Source organism: Myotis davidii, unplaced genomic scaffold, assembly GCF_000327345.1.
Source record: "Myotis davidii unplaced genomic scaffold, ASM32734v1 scaffold390, whole genome shotgun sequence".
NCBI lineage: Eukaryota > Metazoa > Chordata > Mammalia > Chiroptera > Vespertilionidae > Myotis > Myotis davidii.
This window is the reverse complement of record NW_006282748.1, coordinates 835,605-855,465: the sequence shown is the minus strand read 5'-3', so window position 1 is coordinate 855,465 and position 19,861 is coordinate 835,605. Positions and strand designations below refer to the sequence as shown.

Sequence of the window (19,861 nt, the reverse complement as noted above, 5' to 3'; positions counted from 1 at the left end):
CCTAGATACAGGGGTAGGCCTGCACTTTTGTGTCACTTTGCTGAGTTGATACAGTGAGTGGGAGGGGAATTTCATCAAGTCATCTACACTGGGAGAGCTAGCAATAACTTAACTATGCATACAAGTGGCTGAAAAACACATTAATATATCCCACTAAACCAAATTAAATGTATCTCCAAATTTACATCCTCTTAGCAGAATCCCAAAAGGTTCATAGCTATGAACCAAGGGAACCTGGCTCCAGGGAAAGTTGGGAAGGAAAACGACAGTTCTCTTGATTGATTGTGGTTAAAATACCATTTTGAAAACTTTGTGAAAATGTATAATCATGTGAACACAAAGATGGAGACCCTCCCATGTCCGTAAGATGGGCCTCGTTAGTGAGGGGCCTTTGCAGCTCAAGCTTCATAAGTTTCATGGTCCTTGTGCCCCTGCGCACTAGCCTTTGTGCCCTCCCTGTGCAAAGACGGAGACAATCAGCAAGGTCATTATTCAATGTGAAGGACTGGGATTGATCGAGTGGTCTGATAGAAAGAATATCAATTTTGTAGGGCTGCCATAACAAAGCACCACACACTAAATGCCGTAAAACAACAGAAATGTATTGTCTCACAGTTCTGGAGGCTGGAAGTTGGAAATCAAGGTGTCAGCAAGACCATGTTCTCTCCAATGACTCTAGGTAAGAATGCTTCCCAGCCTCTTCCGGCTTCTGGGGGGGGTTCCCCAAAATCCTTGGCTTGCTTGGCTTATAGAGGCCTCACTCCAACCTCTGCCTCTGATATTGCCTGACCTGTGTGTGTCTGTCTCTGTGTCTTTTCTCCTCCATAAGAACACCAGTCATACTGGATTAAGGGCGCACCTAATCCAGCGTGAGGTGTAAGTGAAGTACAGTCATCAGCACGTATCAAACTGTAAACTGAATCAGATTTGACACATGTGTATACCCTTGTCCCACTTTAATTTTCTTCTTGGCATTTATTACTATCTGGTTTCTTTGTTTGTAATTTGTCTCCACCACTGGACTATAAGTTCCATTAGAATAGAAATACTATACCTTTTGGGCTTAGAATAGTAACTTATCGACAGGAAGTACTTAGTGAGTAGTTGTTGGATGGATGGATGGATGAATGGATGGAAGGAGGGAGCGGAGGCCAGTTGTAATAATAGGAATACAGTGTCAGGGACAGACTAAGCAGAATGGCTGACTTTATGTGGGAGCTGGAGTCCTAAGTGGCTCTCTTTATGGTATTTTACATCCGGATTAGTCCAAGAGCAGGGAAGCCGAATGAGTTTTCTCCTGCATGCCAATCCCAGGCCATTGGGTAGAGCTGCCTGGAACCCTCTGAGGAGGCCTCTCCAGCTGCAATGTTCTGGGCCTAGTAGAAATGAAGGAGGTGATCCATTGGGGATGTCGATCTCGGGTAGAAAAGTGGGAGTAGTGGCAGGCATATTCGCTGTCCCTTTCCTAGAAAATACTGTGGAGCTGAACCTGCTGGTGGGAGTTAAATTATCTCAGCTGTGCAAGGAAGCAAGCCACAAAGGCTGGGAGAAGGCAGGACCTGACAGTAACATTTCTGAAATGCCATTTACCGCCTGTGCTGGCGGTGATTACACTAAGGCTGACAGTTCTGTGATTAAATGCACCGAGCTTCGTCTGAATGGGCTGCGGGCTCCTGGCTTTTCTTCCTGTTGATTTTCAATGGGTAATAATAACACTCTGATAACTTCTACATAGGAACAGGACTCAGGCGCCAGAGGACTTTCATGCCCTTCACCGGGCTTGTGTTCCCGTGACAATGGCCACACTCACTAAATTAGGGCTTGTGCTGGCCCCCTTTTCATTCCTCAAGGATGATTTCCTTTTCAACAGATGGCTTTGAAGCAAAGCACCTGGCGTCTGATGAGGCCTCATCTGACAGTAATTGGAGGGAAAGCCCGCGCCTTCGAGCTGTGACGCCTGCTGCAATTCAGCCTTGTTACAGCAAGCCGCAAGGCTAAGGGGTCTGCCATTAACAGCAAGTGTCTCTTCCAAAATCATTTTCTATTTGTCTCTTTCTCTACTAGAAAGAAGAGAGCCACCTTCCTGCAGCCATATTTAAAGCCTGGATGTGGCCTAATATTCTATAAAATCTTGGGATTTGAGTAGCTCAGAAGCTGAATCGACACAATTATAAATAAGGTGTTTAACTTCTCAAGGCTTTCTTTCAAAGTCTGACAGTCTTTCCAACTGGATTTCACTGGTCTTTGCAACCCTTTCATGTATGCAGTGACCAGGTTTGGGGATTCTGTCACCCTTGGTATTGCCATGACGACACCCAGACCCACACTGGTGTGTGTGTAGTGTGTGTGCACGCGCGCGCGCGTGTGTGTGTGTGTGGGTGTGTACTTATCTACATCCATATCCACTTTTACGCCTTTTTACTATCTTTCAATACATATCTATTATATTTTCCATAAAGTTTTTTGGATTTATTACTAGTTACCTCTTATTTTGGGGTGCTATTATGATCTTTAATCTCATTTTATAAATGTATTGCTGATCAATATGAATTCAATTGCTTTGTTGCTGTTTTGGTTCTCACTTTTGCTGATTGTTTATCCAGCCACTTTGCTAAACTTTCTTAATTGTAATAATTTATCTGTTGATTCCTTTGGATTGCCTATGTAGACTATTATATTCGATTAGTATCACTTTTAAGGTCCTTTTATTTCTATCCTACTTCCTCACCTTACTGAACCAATTAGGACTGCTATTACAAAATGAAATAGAAGTGGAGGTGGTAAGCCCTCTAGTTTTATTTCTGATATTAAAGGAAATATTTTCAATACTTCATTATTTATAATACTTGCTGTTGGAGTGCTTTCAGATTTTTTTTTGAAATGTATTTCTTCCTATTGAGAAATCTAATGTTCAACCATATCTAATATATTATTAAACACATACAACTTGTATGTTAATTTCAATTTTTATATTTATCATTTTCAGTTCTAGTTTGTTCTGTTTCAAAGTTACTTGCCTGTTATTGCTAGTGCTCAGGTTTTCGAGCTTTGCTTATATCAATTATAGTCAGGAATTTCTAGAATATCTATAGGTCTGTTTCTGAAGTCTGTTTTTATCTGGTGGTGCCTCATATCCTTCTGATTCTTTTACTATCAGACACTCATTTTTCTTCGCAATTTGTCTCTGGGATCGTTTGAGGCCTGGGAAGATGGATGGGTTCCTCCAGAGATGATTAAGTTAGCTTCTACTAATGCTCCTGGTTGCACTATCATTTTCAGTCTAACTTTAAATGAAATGCTTGGTTCAGTGTTCTTTAAATTAAATTCTTTGTTCAGTTGCAATCCTATATTAACTCAGGCTTCCAATTAGCATGTGAGGTTGAGCTCATGACTAAAAATTCTGAGAGAACTTGTTTTTTCCTCTGATTAGCGCCAAGTTTTGAGACAATAATTTCTTCCACAGTCTCGAATAAGAGGAAGAGACTAGTCCTTCAGTTCCCCCACCTTATCACCCTGAGCTTTCTCCTGTCTCTTTTTCCTATAAGTTCATGAAGAAAACACAATACAAATATTTAAGTTCACCAGGATCAGCAGCTCTCCACAAAATGTCATAAACCCTCCCGGTTTTTTCAGTAAGTTAAACCATGTCCTCCCCATGCTCCTACAAGTTACTGTGCTGTATACCTTAAGAGGTGAGAGTGTCTGACCTTGTCTTTTTAGTTAGTAATTTGACTCAGAGTCAAAGATAGTATACTCATTTCAATATTTAAACCACCACTCTAGGGCTTTATCACTAAATAGAAAGGAATAGGCCCTTATGACAGTTGGGACTGGGGAGACTATTGTGTGATACTGGCAATATGCTTGGCAATGTCATCGAAGAGAAAATACTGACTTCTGCGCATGGGCCACGAAGTTTCAACCGCACTGAACGTGTGCTCCCGCACGTGGTATTTTGTGGAAGAGCCACACTCAAGGGGCCAAAGAGCCGCATGTGGCTCACGAGCCACAGTTTGCCAACCACGGGCCTAGACCTTAGCTTTCTGAAGTGAAGCCTCTTTATTTTACAAATGAGGAAATTAATGATCAGAGATGCAATGTCATATAATAGGTCATGCAGCTAATAGATGTCAGAGTCGGGGCCAGACATAATCTAACTTAGCTTTCATTCCTCTTAAACCAGTGTCTCCCAAACTATATTATGTGAAATAATCGTTTCACCACGAATTGCTCCCCAAAGAGTTCTTTGATCAAATATAGTTAGGAAATTTGGCATCCTAGTACTCCCTCTTGGAGACTTGCAAAGCACATAACGTACCCCAGACTCAGGGACATTGTGAAATAAACAATTTTGTTTAACTATCACTTCCCAAAGTAACTGAACCAAAAAAAAAAATCTTTTTCTACAGAGCACCTGTTAAAACTGCACTTTGTGTTCCCTAAAGTGATTTAGGAAATGTTCTGATGAAAAGCCATCTCCGCCATTTTCTAAGTAACATAAAACTGTGCAGTCGTTACACCCCAACAAAACAAAGAGGATCCTGTTGCACATGCTGTTTTATTACATCCTATGTGAAGTTGTCATGCTGGAAGCATACATCAAAAATGCCTCTCTCATGATGGCTTTGAAACTGCAATTATACAAATAAAAAAATATTAATCTTAGTGTAATGGATTAGAGAGGACTTCCACTTCCAACTCTGATGGAGTATCCTTTATCAAACCAACCCCCACTCCCCCCACAACCACTAGGAACAACTATAAATGCTTAATAAACTATTACAAAACAGCTGCTTAAAGATTGCATCAATCAATCAAGGCCGCCCAAAGTTGATAGGCCAAGACCCCAAAGAGAAGAGAAGGGCATTTCCATGAGCCTCACCTCTTTCCTTCTGATTTGTAAATAAAGTAGGGGCAGGGGGCCGAGCAGAAAGTAACCTTTCAGAACTCTCGGTAGTTTCATGGGGCGACAGAAATAAAAGTTGGAGTTTTAGGTACCAACAAATCAGCGCCTAAAGTCTTAAGAGTTGGAAGGAAAGGAAACTACAGATAAATGGGCCCAATGTTCTGTCTGTTGGATTTTCTAATGAGATTTTTCTAATGCTGATTCTCAAATTACACTATACACAAAGCAACAGCTATGAGGTGAAAGTTAAGCAGAGTTCTTAGGAATTTTTTAAAAGATAACTCTCAAAATAGCATCAAAGTCATTCAGTACCTATAAATCTAATAAAGAACGTACAAACAATTTTAAAGACCTAAACAAATTGGAGAATTCCTATCCACTTACCAGAAATACCTGCTTTATACTTATATAGCGGTCGGTGGAAAATAAACTTCTATTTGCTATGCCAATGAAATTTAGGGATTTATTTGTTACAACAGCTAGTGTTATTCTAACTTAAAAGCTGGGCTGAACATGCATGCCAGTATATCATAATTATTTCAAAGATCAATGAACTAACTATGAGATTTTTATTAGGTTTCATTTCAGAGTGGGGTTTTTTGTTGTTTTTTATGAGATTTTTAAATGTTTTTATTGATTTTTAGAGAAAGAAGAAGGGAGAGGGATAGAGAGATAGAAACATCAATGATGAGAGAAAATCATCACTAAAAACCTCCTGCACACCCCCTGGACATATGCCCTGACCAGGAATCGAACCAGCGACCTCTTGGTTCATGGGTCAATGCTCAACCACTGAGCTACACTGTCTGTGCAGCATTCCCTCTCATTTGTGCTAATTTGAGTTGGCTTCTGTTGTTTGTAGCCGATAGCCTCTGATTGAGACAGAGAGGGTTATGACAGTAGTTGGCCGGGAGTCTGAAGAAGAGATGAGTCCTGCCTTCCCTTAATTATCCTCCTGTCAGAGTTTTAACTGAAAATTCTCCTCTCTTCAGCTTGCACCCTGCGCACTTCAGAATTCCAGAGGTGGCTTTCGTATTTGTCAGGCCTAAGAGATTGGTGGAGCCAAATTGGTTCCAAGAGAATTCTCAGGTCCAAGGCAGGAAACGTGGGAAGAAAGCCTCATTCATCATATTCTGTCCTTAATCTCCAAACAGTCCAAGTAGAGGTAGAGATCAGAGATGAGTTTGCCACCCCTGCCCAGTGGTGCTTCTTAGAATAGCTGCTCTGCCCTCCGTTTCTGGTGAATGGGCAAGCTGACAGTGTGGCTCTTTCCCCTTCCCAAGCTAGGTGGGTATGTGACCCAAATCCAGCTGATGGATGGGTTTGTCAGGCACAAATTAGATTCCTGGGGTGGAAGATCATGCAGATCCATTTTAAGCCACATTCATGCTGCAAAGTAAACAGGAGAACTAGTCTATAAGAAGCCAGAGATAATCCTCATTATCTGGAGAAAACCAGGAGCCAGAGAGCATTTGGAGAGAGAGAACATAGAGACTACCTGACAGTTTTCCACTCCCTCGGGTGCCTCGTTACTCTTCCTACAAAGGAGTCCCTTGAGATGCCTATCGGCTTCCAATAAATTCCCTCTCGTTTGTGCTAATTTGAGTTGGCTTCTGTTGTTTGTAGCCGATAGCCTCTGATTGAGACAGAGAGGGTTATGACAGTAGTTGGCCGGGAGTCTGAAGAAGAGATGAGTCCTGCCTTCCCTCAATTATCCTCCTGTCAGAGTATAGTTCTCAAAATATTAAAAACCTAATTTTCATATAGAGAGGTAAGTAAGCACATGTCACAGTGTTATTCAGTTCATGAAGGAAGGAATTAGGAGGGTGGCAGCGCTGGATCAAAAGAGAAAATGAGAACATAGGACTCTGCAGTCAGTGCAGGAAGAAAGGGTGCTGAGGTGAGGCTGCAGATTCAAATACAAACTGGTCAGTCTCCGAGAGAGCAGTAAAACCATGCTCTGTGGGGCTGTCTTCTCCGCTGGACAGGAAACGAAATCATTGCCATCCTACTGGTATTGTCAAAGGTCTGCGCCCAACTTCATGGCACGAACTATGTTGCCTTTCCCTAGAGAGGGAGAGGACCATTATGCTTCTCAGACTTTATGAAAATACAGAGGGCTGGGCCCTGCCCCCAGAAATTGAGGTCTTGGGCTGAGTCTGAAAATTTGCATTTTAACAAGTTCTCAGGTGACACTGATGGTCAGCAGCCCACAGTTTAAGTAACACGGCCTTCGACGACATTGAAAGGTCATGCAGCAATTTTTTTGCTTATTTCCAAGTTTGGAATAATTTTTCTTAATCCTTCACTCAAAGTCCCCAAGGGAGAGCTGAGCCTCCACGTGAGGAAAAGCAAAACAAGGCAAAGAGTGCTTTACTCTTGCCTGAAGATGGAGTTCACACCTGAAGGAAGGACTTAGATGGACAAAGAGAGGTTATTGGAGAGTCTTTTCTTCATGCACTAGAGAGATCTCAGTAGCATTGAACTAAAGCAGACCCTTGGCCATCTTTCCCCACACTCCTATTCGAGTCTCTGGTCTTATCATTGACATGCAAGAAAACACTTATTCAAGCCAACACCATCTGTGACAGAGGAAAAGAAGCTATGGAGAGTGGGAGAAAGTAATTTCCTTCCAAAATCAGGAATCACTCGGGTTGAGGCTGGCTTCCCAAGACCTACAGCTCGGCGCCACAGTAGAGAGGAGAGATTCCACAGAGGAGAAGAGGCAATCCGGCATTCACCCACGGGCGCTGTCCTGACCCTTCTGACTCTTCTGGTTTCAGGGGATACGGTTGTCAGATAAATTACAGGACACTTGACTAAATTTGAATTTCAGATAAACAATGAATAATTTTTAGTGTAAGTATGCCTCAAATATTACATGGGACAACACTAAAAACAAAAGTATTCATTGTTTACGTGATAGTCAAAATTAATCGGGCATCTTGTGTTTTTATTTGATATTATAATAATACCAGCTTTTTTTGGCTATTGGGAGGATTAAGTAAGATGATGAGATGTAAAGTATTTAAAACATAGGAAGCATTGATACCTGTTACTTATTAACATCTCTCCAGTTGCACAGAAGCTAAATCTTGGACGAAGTAATTTGCTAATACTGGACAGCAGGTGTTATGGGCTAAATTGTGCCCCACCCCAAATTTATATGTTGAATCCCTAACTCCCAGTACCTCATAACATGACTGTATTTGGAGACAGGGCTTTGGAAGAGGTGATTGAGTGAAAATGAAGCCAGTAGAGTGGGGCCTAATGCAATCGGATGGTGTCCTTATGAGAAGAGGAGATTTGGACACAAAAAGAGGCACTAAGAATTTATGCACACAGAAGACAGGCCATGTGAGGACACAGGGCAAAAGGGGCCACCTGCAAGCCAAGGAGAGAGGCCTCAGGAGACGTCAAATCAGCCGACGCCTTGATCTTGGACTTGCAGCCTCCAGAACTGTGAAAAAATAGATTTTTGATGTTAAGCCACCCAGCGTGTGGTATTCTGTTATGGCAGCTCTAGCAAACTAATAGAGCAGGTAAAGAGCCAAGTTGTGGTTCAGACTCAAGTGGTCAGGCACCAAAGGTTAAGCAGTAATTAGCCATTAGACAGGACAACCTAAAGTGGGAAGTCAGCATGGATTTATCTCAACATCTAAAATGAACTGTCCATTGTGGTAACAAATCTCTTTCCACCATGCCCACTCTCTACTCATCACCATCTCCTCTAAGGCTCGCACTCACTGTCTGGGTTGATTCTTCAGTCCAGATCATCCCCTGCTTCACCTTCACCTCCCTGGACATTCCCGGCAGCTAAAAACTCCTACTGATAATGACTGGAGTTACTGTCTGACGTTTCGCGGTTCACGGAGTAGTACTCAATTAGCAGTCACTGTGCTGCTGCTACAGCTTGATGCAGGGGAATGAGCCTGTGAGCGACTGAATGAATGGTGTCCACCTGGCTCTCGCTCCCAGACTTCTCCAGTACCTGGCTGTCCTTTTACCTACACTGCCATGCAGTTCCTACCAACCCCACCAGGGTGAAAGGTCTGTGTTTGGGCCTTTTTCTTCTTCCTTTTTTATTTTTTGTTTTGTTGTTTTATTTTTTTGTTAATCCTCACCTGAGAATATTTTTTTCCCATTGATTTTTAGAGAGAGTGGAAGAAACATCCATGTGAGAAAAACACATCTATTGGCTGCCTCCCACATGCACCCTGACCAGGAGTGGGGATCGAACCAGAGAGAGAGAGAGAGAGAGAGAAGGGAGGGAGAATTGGAGGTAGTGCCCACGTATTCTCATTGGGTTGCTCAGTTTTTTATAAGATCAGATGCTGTTACAGGCAACAACATAGACAGGTTTTCCCTAGCCTTACCAATATAAATATGCCTAAAGGCTATCCATGGAACATTTCCCATTAAAGTTGTAAATAAAGTCTCAATAGAATCTTGAATGTCATTAGCTCTTGAATTACAAACCAAAGGGTTAGACATGGTTAGAAATAAGCTCTCATCATATGTTTGTCGTTATGGTCATCAGCCCCGTCTTCATCATCATTGTTACTAGGAAAATGTGATAAAAGATGAAAATCTGACTAACGTGGAAATAATGGGTCACTTGGGGAGTTGAAATTACTGGTGCTTTTCATTTTTTAACTCTAGCTAATGGACATGCATTTATTTTTATAATAAGAAAAGAATAAAGAAGTTACTTTTAATGTTAATAAATGTCCTTTTGGGGTTCCCTTCAGCTCGCACTGGTTAAAGCTGTCTTCCTATTTCTCACTTCTTTCTGCCCAGAGAAGCACCACAGCAGTGGGTCCCTAACAGCCCTTTCTCCAATGGTATCCACAGCTTCCTAGGAGTCTGGAAGTGGCAGAGAACAAAACAACACCCTCCCACCCTGTTGATGCCCAGATTTCCACAGCTTCTCTAGACACCAGACAGGACATGGGCTCCAGACTGCCTTGGTTACCACCAAATGTGGAGCAAGATACTGACTCGAACCAGAGCCAGATGGAAGGAGGCGCCAACTGTGCGTCCTCAACGATGCGGAGAGCAGTGCCTCCCCACGTTCTGCATCCTCGGCACTCCACTCCTCTCCCCCTCATGCCAGTCGTGAGCCCAACAGCACCATGTCCGGGAAGATAGCCAGAACCCCAAGCAGCTCCCATCGCATTCCTCCCCAACCCCTGGGAGAGAAAAAGGGTTTGTCAGACAGTTCCATGCTGTGAGGACGCTGCCTAGACACCTAACGGAACAGCTAGAGTTCAAAACCCCAAGGTTGGGTGCACTGGAGGGCACAGGCCAGCCTTGGGCTCTGTTCCACATGGAAACAGTGTTGTCCTATTGTGTCCAGTTCCTGGGATGATGGCCCCGCTGGCCGGGTCAGCGTGTCCGACAAACTGCACAGCACCTGCCTTTTCTCTGCCCACAGGGTTCTGCAGGGGGACACCTGGGGCCAAAGCGAACAGCTCTCCTTGCCAGGAGCTGAGCTCATCACTTGCATCCTCCACAAAGGGGCCGGGGGCCTCTGTTAGAACTGCACTTCTCTTCCCCTCTCTCAGCTACACAAAGATCTGTGATACTCTTTCCTCCAGGGCACCATAGACCAACCCCGTCCGCCCGGCCGCCGCTCTCGGCTGCCTGCCAGGACAGCAGCCCCTTTCGGGAGCCCTCAGGCCCCAGAGCTGTGCTTCTGGCTTCTTCTATGGTCTTTTTGGTTTTTGTAGGTCAATATAATTTTTAGTGTTGAAAGCGGTGGATGATTAATTTCTGCTAATGATTTTCTGCTTTGCTCCCTAAACTCCTTTCAGTAATTCCAACTATCATTTCACATGAAATGATTCAGTGCTTCACTTGTTTGCCTAAGGAATTCCTTGCCTGGCTTATCTCTGTGGCTCCCTGAGACCTCCCTTTGTCCTCACCTCGTTCCCCTCACTTCTTCTCTGACATTTAGGGTTTCTGAGCCTTCTTTTCTGGCTTCCAGCACTGTCCATGTTCTTGCTCCACATGCCACCCCCACTCCTGGACTCAAAAAATAAAGTCTAATTCAAATGTCTTTGGCATGCTTCATGAATCTCTGTCAATAACTAGCAATTTAACAAGGTATCACTTTTAGCAAAGATCATCGTTACCAATTCTGCTTCCCCCAGATGGGCTCTCTGAATGGCCCTTGGTGTCAGTCCTCTTGTCATATCTGCTGTGCTCGTTTACCTTTCTCAGCAGTGAATGACACGTGGGTCTCAGAAAGCAGACCCAGGCGTCTGTGTGTGCCCCGAGGCGTCTCATGTCATGGCCAAACTGTGAAGGATTCCCTATGGATTCCACATAGTGTTGGGGTTCGTACTCAGGATAAAGACCTTTAGCTTGAGCTCACTCCCAAATTTTGTCTCTCAACCCATGAGAAAACCCAGTGGAGTCCTGCCTCCCCTTCCTTTGGCAATTGCACGTTTTGGGGGTCAGCATTATTGTCGGAAAAGCCATCTCTTTCTCTCACACTCGGAGCCCCAGATACCTGTAGCTGAGCCAAGAGGCAGAGAAACTGTGCTGATAACATTCCCAGAAGAGAGTTAGCACTAGACTTACGCTTTACTCTGACTCTTGGGCAAGTCTGAGTCAAAGTCCTTTTGGCCACTTGTTCAGGTTTGTCCGCACAGCAAAGGGAAACGTGCTGAGTAATGGGGAGCCTGAGAGTATATTCAAAGCCTCCAGAGATTACCTTCTACCTCCAGCATGAGAGAAGGTGGCTGGTGACACAGATGGGAAAAGCATGTTCTAAATTGGGTGCCTGGCCAAAGACTAACAATGTTATTGTGAGGTAATCATCTGATTGGTAATTTAAGATTGGCTGTGTATTGGCTTCATTAACTCCAAATCAAGATGAGCAGTTTCTAAATTACTTTCCCTCAGTAAACAAACTCATGTTTTGAGGGGAAAAATTAAAAGGGATTTGTGTGGATGAAGAAATGTCCCCAGGCAGGAAAGTGCAAACAGACCATGTTTATATAACACTGAATAAGTGGTTGGAAAGGGCCAAACCTATGGGAGCGATGACTAAATAGAACTCACTGACATCAAATTCTGCCTAAAACAGCTGAATGAGGTGGGGCTTTCACCCTATCACTGTCCTGATTCTGGCCCATTAAAAACATGACTCATTTGCTTCTCTGTACCCTTTTCTACGTTCTCCTTATTTGGCCCACTCTAGATGATTCAGCAGTCATGGTTCTATCAGTTATTACAAAAACATTTATTGAACACTTATTTTATCCATAGCACTGTGTTGGGCCTAGCAGAAATGCAGAGGTGTAAAAGCCAGTGTGAACCCTCAGATACTAGAGTAACCAGGGAGATAGACAAGTGTACAAATAACTAAAGGGTAAGAAAGTAGGTCTGAAATAGAAGGAAGCAAAAAACACCCAATCAAAGCAGCAAAAATATAAAAGAAGTCCCTGGGACAACTTCAAGCATACCCTCATTCGCATCATGGGGGTGTCAGAAGAAAAAGAGAGAGAGCAAGAAATTGAAAACCTATTCAAAAAAATTATGAAAACTCCTAACCTTGAGAAGGAAATAGACATACAAGCCCAAGAAGCGCAAGGAGTCCCAAACAAGATGAACCCAAAAAGGCCCACACCAAGACACATCATGGTTGAAATGAAGAAGGTTGGGGACAAGGAGGGAATTGAGACCAGTGGGAGAGGAGCAGTTGGTTGCCCACAGGGAGCTCTCACGGAATTATTCACTGATTTCTCAACAAAGGCTTTGCAGGTCAGAAGGGATTGGCATGAAGTGTTCGGGGAGGTGAGGGGCATCCATCTACAGCCAGGATTGCTGGGCCTGGTAGGGCTATCATTCTATCATTTGGAATCTGGGGACATGTAGAGGGCTTCCCAGACAGAAAGGAGCTGGATGGCTTCAATGCCACCAGGCCGGTATTGCATGAGGTATTGGTAGGTCTTCTTTGGGAAGAAGAAAAAAGAAAAAAGATAAAGAAGGTGAACAATAAGATAGCAATAAATACATATCTATCAATAACTGAATCTAAAAAACAAAATAAATGAACATGCAGGAAGAAACAGACTCATAGATACACTTCGACGGTTCCCAGGTGGGAGAAGGAGTTGGGGGGCTGGGTGAAAAAGGTGAAGGGATTAAGAAGTACAAATGGGAAGTTACACAATAGTCATGGGGATGTAAAGTACAGGAAATATGGTCAATAATATTCTAATAACTGTGTGTGGTATTAGATTGGGGTGGGAGGGAAAGAAGGTTATTGTTATTACAGAAATATGGGAAAGAAATAGGAAGCAATTAACTCTGATTTGATGATGTTTATTTTGACCTAAATCATGTTAAAGTTAGTTCCATGAGGGAGTTGTGGTATGCTATGTTTCCCCAACTCATGCTCATGTTACTCCGTGCCTTCGTTTCAGGGAGAGCTCAATTTGTAAAAGGCTGGGCAGAGACGTCTAATGTGGAGAGGAAGATGTATAGGGTGTCCCAAAATTCACGCAAGATTTGCAATTCAATTCAATTGCAAATCTTGTGTGAATTTTGGGACACCCTATATTTGGAAGTTGGGATGCGATGGGAAGGGGCCTGGAAATTACCTGCTCCAAGGAAACTGGCTCAGCCTTCTCCGTGTTTGGGTTTCTCTGAGGCAGAAATGGTCGTGTGGTTAGGGCCTGGGGTGTGTTTCCCATGAGGCAGAACACATGGTTCCTTGGGTTCAACCCAGACTGAGTGCAGATGGAGGGCTGCTCTGAAGAGCCTTTGTTTCTTTAGCCAGTACCAGCACTTACCCACATGTCAATAGGCACAAAACAAATGTTTACAGCCAAATTTTACCAACAACACATTGTAAAAGCAAAACCACCTCATCCCCACTGCTAAAGAATTCATCTGTAGCCCTGACCGGTTTGGCTCAGTGGCTAGAGCGTCGGCCTGTAGACTGAAGAGTCCCGGGTTCGATTCCAGTCAAGGGCATTTGGTTGCGGGCATATCCCCAGTGGGAGGTGTGCAGGAGGCAACTGGTCGATGTTACTCTCTCATCGATGTTTCTAACTCTCTATCCCTCTCCCTTCCTCTCTCTAAAAAAATCAATAAAATATATTTTTTTAAAAGAACTCATCTGTAATAAGGACACATTTCCATTTGCAAATCCAAACATGCTAATCACAAAGGTAAGTTAAAAAAATAGTTTAAAGGGAAAACAAAGCATTCCATTACCTGTTCCAGATAATGAAGAAGTAAAATTTGTCAGAATATTGCTTTTTGTATGAAATTAGCCCATAAATTCTGTTTACAATCCAAAAACATTCGCTAAGTCTGTCAAAACACGCCTGATTGAACAATAGTCCCCTTGAGATGAATGGCCATCGTAGCGCCAGTTCCCACTAACAGTCCTGACAGCCATCATGTTTGCAGTTTACAAAGCACTTTTGTATTCATGACCTTGCTCAATCCTCGCAGTGGTCCCATTAGGAAGTCAGGGCGACTGTTACCCCCACGTGACACATGAGAAGACTGAGGCTGGAGAGGTAGTGACCTGCTGCAGAGTGCAGCAAGCTCAGCTGGGAGGGCCTGAGAATGAGCATCGGAGTTGGCCCTGACACTGAGCTCCAGGCTCTTTCCCATGCCCCCATGCTGTTGCTGGTACTTTAAGCACCAGCTGCTTCAAGGACCAGACATCCCAATGGGGCCAGGAATCTCTCAACTCTCTCGCTAATTCAATTCTTTATTTATTCCATGGCCCCTCGCTGAGCGTTGCCAGGCACAGGAGATAACGTGGTGACACAACATGCATCTACCCACATCCTCATCCAACTCAAAGTCAACTGGGGGAAAACACACAACCAAACAAACACGAATAGTAGAGTGTGGTCATGCTATGATAGGGCAGCCATGGAGTCACTGCCCTAAACCCAATGCCCCAGTTGTGAGTACCATTCAGCTCTCCCTGGGGTTTGCTGCTCTACGTAATAAAAACAACAACCATTTACTAGGTGCCTACGCTGTGCCAGCAATGCCTTTGGCTTAGACACAATCACTCATTGACTTTTTGTTATTGTTGTTGTAAATCCTCACCTGAGGATATTTTTCTCACCAATTTTTAGAGAGAGTGGGAGGAGGGGGAAGGGAGGAGGGAGAGATAGAGACAGACACAGAGAAAGAAACATCGATTTGAGAGAGACACATCAATTGTTTGCCTCCCACCTGGCCCCAGTCAGGGCCAAGAATCAAACCTACAACCCCGGTACATGCCCTTGACCGGGAATCAAACCCATGACCCTTTGGTGTGTGGGCGGATGCTCTAACCATTGAAAAACACCAGCCAAGGCTCTCATTGACTTCTTGCTATAACTCCTACAACTAGGTATTGGGATTTCATTTTATGGAGGAGGACACTGGAGCTCAGAGAAATTTAATAACTTGCTGTATTTATTTTCGTACTTATTCCCCCAAAAGTTAGTGCCTTAAAACAACATTTATCATCTCACAGTTGCTGTGAGTCAAGAACCTCAGCATGGCTTAGTGTGTCCTCTGGCTTAGGATATCTCACAGGCCCAGTCAAGTCCACTGGAACCACAGTCATGTCAAGGTTCCATGAGAACAATCAGCTGTCGAGCTCTCACATGGCTGTTGGAGGATCAAGTTTCTCAGGCGCTGTTGGGTTGAGGGTCCCAGGCCCATATCAGTTGGCTGAAGACCGCCCTCAATCACATTGGCGGTCATGTGACCGCCCCTTGTCACATGAACTTCTTTGTCACAACATGGCAGCTTGCCTCATCAGAGTCAGTGAGAGTATGTAAGCCAGACAGAACAGCCTTTTACAGCCTAATCCCCGAGGTGGCATTGGGCCCATCGCCTTTGCCAGATTCTATCCATTAGAGTCACTAGGTCCAACCCCCTACACACATGCAAAAGGAGGTAAATATCAAGAGGTGGGAATCACTAGAAGCCATTTTAGAAGCCACCTACCACCCTTGCCAACAGCTCATTTGTAGTGTATCCAGGACTCAAATCCATGTCCGTCTGACTTATAACATCCACGTTCAATCCATGAGCTGGCAAGAGCCTTACAAGTTTCCGACATGTACATAGTTCGTCCTGTATTTCCAAAGCATTAGTACAGGTGATTCGTTTCATTCAAGACACATACAGGCAGATATGTTAATTCTCCTCTTATAAGAGAGAAAACTGAAATTCACAGGGCATAAATGACTCGCAGATTTGTGTAAATCCTTATAATTTTGTGTTGCTTTTAATGACAGTTTAGTGTTGGAGATTAAATGATTTTCCTCAGCTCACCCCAATGGAGACTGGATGCAAGTCTTCTGCCTCCAATTCTCAAGAAGACCAAGGCCTCGATTATCCAAGTCACTTACTTCCACTGCTTCTTTTTCTACAAAGCCCTCATATGCAGTTCCTAACCCTATTCATCTGTGGGAGGCAGCATCAGAGACCTCAAAGCCTCCTAAATCCCATCAGAGGGGTCCTTGCTCCCACTGCTTCCCAGTGTGAGGGCAGCTCCAAGGCCACCATGATGGTAAGATCGGGGATGAGGCGAGAGGAGGAGCTCCCAACGTTTTCAATGGGCCCCTGTATGTTGAATGCACATCTCACTGTCCTGCCCATGAGTCACCAGGTGGCTTTTGCAAAGAGTTAAAAGTGAAAAACGTCCCCTCAGTACTCAAAGGGAGCACCAATCTTGCTTTCATTCTTCGTGGATGGCTTTCACCCTTCTTCCTCCTGAGTCCCAATCACTAAGGACATCCAAACAGTTTCTAAATCCGTCCTCTGTTTCTTGGTCACATGATGGCTCCTTTTCTAAGTGGCTTCCTTGCCTCTAGTCTCTACCCCCTCAATCTATTCCCCATGCCATCCAGAGTGAGCTTTCTAAATTCAGATCTGGCCTTGAAACTCTTCCTGCTTCAATTTTTCAATGCTTCCCCGTTGCTCTTGGCATAAAGAGATATTCCTTATCATAGAAAGCAAGGCCCTGCCAGCCTCAGCTCTGACCATCGTCCTGTTATTATCTCTGCTCCAGCCACATTGGCCAGACATGGACCGTGTCTCTCGTGTACCAAACACTGTCATTTTCTGACTATTCCTGCCCTCATCTCCATTTAACCCTTCACCTGGTCAAGACCTCCAACCATCCCTCATATGCCCATTCCTCATGAAAGCTTTCCCTGACTGTTTCCAGGCCTGAACTTGGTATCCTTCCTTTGTCATCCCATGGCATGTCTTGTGCCTGTCACATGTGTTGTCAGTGTCAAGAGGACAGAGCCTGCATTTACCTTATCTCTAGTAGTGACTTAGCAAACATTTGTCGAAGGAATGAGTGGACGAATGCAACCTCTGTTCCCATGTTCCTGGGATTAAAGGCTTCCTTCCAGTTTTTTACTCACCAGCCCACAGGGCACTGAGCTTCCTTTGGTCTTGGTGCTCCCCCCTGGAGATTGTCCAGTGGAGGTGAAGACCTCCCACAACTTCATTCATTTGTTCCGTCAGCAAATGTTTGTGCCAGGCATGTTCTGGGTGCTGGAACAGAGTGAAAAATTAGTTAAGTGCATAAAAGTCCCGACCGAAATGAGTTCTCAGTCTGGTGTCTGGAGCTTATGTTATTTTAGAGAGTTCCCCGGGGTGGCATGATAAGCTCATGTTTATAAAGTACCTTAATAAAGACACTACCCTGGTATCACTCTTCTTTCTCAACTACATCTGGTCTGTAGTCACTATCACACTAACAGCCTATCCTAGATTACTGTAATCATGTGCTGTTCCATTCTGTTCTATTGTTGAAGTTTTGGGGTATGTGGCCCGTAGATAGCAATACTCCTCAGAATTGATGACAGCAAACACACCAGCTGCAACATCGTTTGGAATTGTTTCTGAGATGGTAATAATTTTAGGAGATGCTGTTTAAAAAAAGTAATATGGGTCAGTAATATAGTCAGTAGTACACTTAAACATGTTATGACCCTCTCTCCATTCCCTTCTAGTTAATATATATATAAAAAAAAAAATCCTTCTCCTCGGAGGCCTGGGGGTTTGTGAGCAACCACAGGGTTTTAAGCCATTATATTTGGAGTGTGCACGGTTAGCTCTCAAGGCGGCCCCCACCATGGGAGCAGAGGACATGACCCAGCAGGATGAAACTGACTTTTTCTCCTCTGAGACATACATTACTTTATGAGTGTATGTTTTTAGTCTCTCACTGGTTTTAATAGCAACAATACTAATAATTATGTGGCCCAGCCAGCATGGCTCAGCGGCTGAGCATCAACTTATGAACCAGGAGGACACGGTTCAATTCCAGATCAGGGCACATGTCAGGACTGTGGGCTCGTCCCCCAGTGTGGGGTGTGCAGGAAGCAGTCAATCAATGATTCTCTCTCATCCTTGACGTTTCTCTCTATCCTTCTCCCTTCCTCTCTTAAATCAATAAAAAATATTTTTAAAAAGAAAAAGAGAGGGGAAATGGGCCAAGGGGACGGCAGTCAGGTTCAGGAGGGGCTGAAGGCAGGCTCAGGAATGTACTGTGCTGTAGCCAGCAGGAGCCATTGTGGATTTTTCTATGTGGTCTGACATGATCAGGTCTGGGCTCCAGAAAAAACAGCTCTGGTGTGAAGGATGGATTGAAGGAAAAAGAGAGGGCATTCACTTAGGAACTCGCTGTAATAACGATTCACGTAAGAGACAGAAGGGTTGTGAGTGGGGCATTCTTACAGTTAAATGTAAATGAAAGTGAGGATGAAGGCAAGACTAAGAGCAACGTCTTAGATGTGGGAAAGAGAACGGGTTCAGGCTCCAGAAGCAGCTTGAAGGAGAGGGAGAGGCCCTCACTTGGTGCAGCCCGGCCACCCAGGAACAAGAGGCAGGGCCAGGAAGCCAGCCGCCATCAGGAAATCTGGTTTCTGGAACAGGCTGTCACCACAGAGCAAAGTGAAGACTCAGGAAAGATGCAAAGTGGCCCTAGAGCCCAGGAGCCAACCCAATGCCCTACTTTTAAATTTTAGTATTATTATTATTATTATTATTACTATTATTAAACAGAGGGCCTCTGGTGCCTTGGCCCTGTGACAGAGTGGCCCATCTATCCCCAAAGCCTCAGTGTTCTGATGGGCTCTCGCTTCTCAGGCAGGTTCTGAGGCAGAAGCATGAGCCTGGGGCACAGTTGTGTTTGGGGGTGCAGCGCCCCTCCCTCTGAACCACATCAGAACAAGTGGGAGAGCCCAGGGACTTTCTCCCCGGGGAGGTGTGCACCCTTGGCAGCATCCAGCCACACAGCCAATGTGGGGCCAGACAGACACGAACACCCTGGTCTGATCCTCCCTGACTTTGCTTCAGTTTTATTGCTGTTAAGTCCCGACAGCGTAAGCCCCGTTAGGTATCTCCAAGATCTCCAGTGTCCATGCCGAGAGCCTCCCCTGCAGGCCTTCAAAGCCTCTCTAGCAGAAGCATCTCTGATCCTTATAAAGGATTTAATTGCACAAAGATCGGAATCCCTTGATTCATTTTCAATTAGCACCGCAAGCTGTTTATTTCCACCCAAAAAGAATACTTTTCAGAAGCCCAAGCAGCCGCTCCCTTGGCAACTCACCCCCATCATTTTACTGCCACTCTCTTCAGGGACCCCAACTCCAAGTTTTAAAAGTGAGTGCCTTTTTTTTCCTCACATTTCTGTGGCTGCCACACCAAGATCGGCCTCCGTAAGCCCCCACACCCTGGCCCTTGGCCCTCCCTGTTGAGCACCCAACCCACAGATGAGCTGGGAAGTGGCCAGACCACAGCTGGGGAAGGTTGGCTGTGTGTGCCTGACCTTGGCAGCTGGGATGGTGTGTGCTGCTCAGAGGCCGGTGCTATAATAGCCTCAGTGTTGGAGGACAACGTGCCGGCCGAGGGCTGAACAAAGGGCCGCTTGTATGAGCTGGCCCGCATTTG

General features: G+C 44.5%; 1 long non-coding RNA gene across 1 annotated transcript; it reads right to left on the bottom strand.

Moving 5' to 3' along the window:
• Positions 1 to 4,539: 4,539 nt before the first annotated feature.
• Positions 4,540 to 19,631, bottom strand: LOC107182370. The gene is made up of 3 exons (XR_001513094.1): positions 19,521 to 19,631; positions 17,326 to 17,458; positions 4,540 to 4,631 (listed from the first exon to the last, which is right to left on the bottom strand). It is a non-coding gene; the product is annotated as an uncharacterized LOC107182370 (long non-coding RNA).
• Positions 19,632 to 19,861: the final 230 nt, after the last annotated feature.